Source organism: Penaeus monodon, chromosome 21 (genome assembly GCF_015228065.2).
Source record: "Penaeus monodon isolate SGIC_2016 chromosome 21, NSTDA_Pmon_1, whole genome shotgun sequence".
In the NCBI taxonomy this organism is placed as follows: Eukaryota; Metazoa; Arthropoda; class Malacostraca; order Decapoda; family Penaeidae; genus Penaeus; species Penaeus monodon.
This window is the reverse complement of record NC_051406.1, coordinates 30,147,491-30,148,396: the sequence shown is the minus strand read 5'-3', so window position 1 is coordinate 30,148,396 and position 906 is coordinate 30,147,491.

The following is a 906-nucleotide window of genomic DNA, read 5'->3' as shown; positions in this document are numbered from 1 at the left end:
AAGTTGTAAGGACATTATTTTGTATTTGCCCTTTACTTCAAAAGACGGAAATATACTTTACATAAAAACACCATGTTACTTCAAATGCGACAACATTATGCAAATATATTGTGTGACTAGTTGGTGTATAGTGTAAATTGTCTTTATTTCAACATGAGTAGCTAAAGTCAGAGAACAGTTTGCCACTAGATCAAATTCCCTAAACAGCGTGGATGATCAGTGACAGGAAACTATGTCACAAGGATTGTAGTTCGAAGACGATTTAAATAGACCCTCATGATGATTATGTTATTGCAATGTATGTGATTCCAAGCTGAAGGACTGCATCAAAATAAAATCAACGAAACACAAAGCTATATTCAAATCGGATAAAAGACTTCGAGGCAAAGAAGAAATGTTTGAATGTTCAGCAACATCAATAGTAAATGCATAATGCAGATGTGTTCTCAGAATTAATGACATTAATTAATCTCATGATGATATCATGTAGAAAAGCAGTTATTAAAGAATAGAAGCACCATATATGATGCAAGGTGAACTAACATGAGAAAAACGCCATGAAAATTCGCAAGGGGGACAAATTTCTTTAGTTATATTCTTCCTTTGCTGTGTTCTGGAACAGTCGACTTCCTACCAGCTCTCTCCCGGATGATCTACTTCATGCAAAGGAAGATGGAGCGTCTACATATAAAAAAGGCTATGATAAGGCAAGGCGCTACACATTTGTTAAATTTCTCCGGAAAGATGGACTGAATAGGCAAAGTATTTCAGACTAAATAGTGTAGCTTATTCAAATCTCAACTCTTCTATTATGAATTTCAAGCCAAATATTTATTAACTCTTCAATTATCAATGACTTGTAAAATCCAAGGTATGTCTGTTAAAAGTGAAAAGGGGAAATGCTAA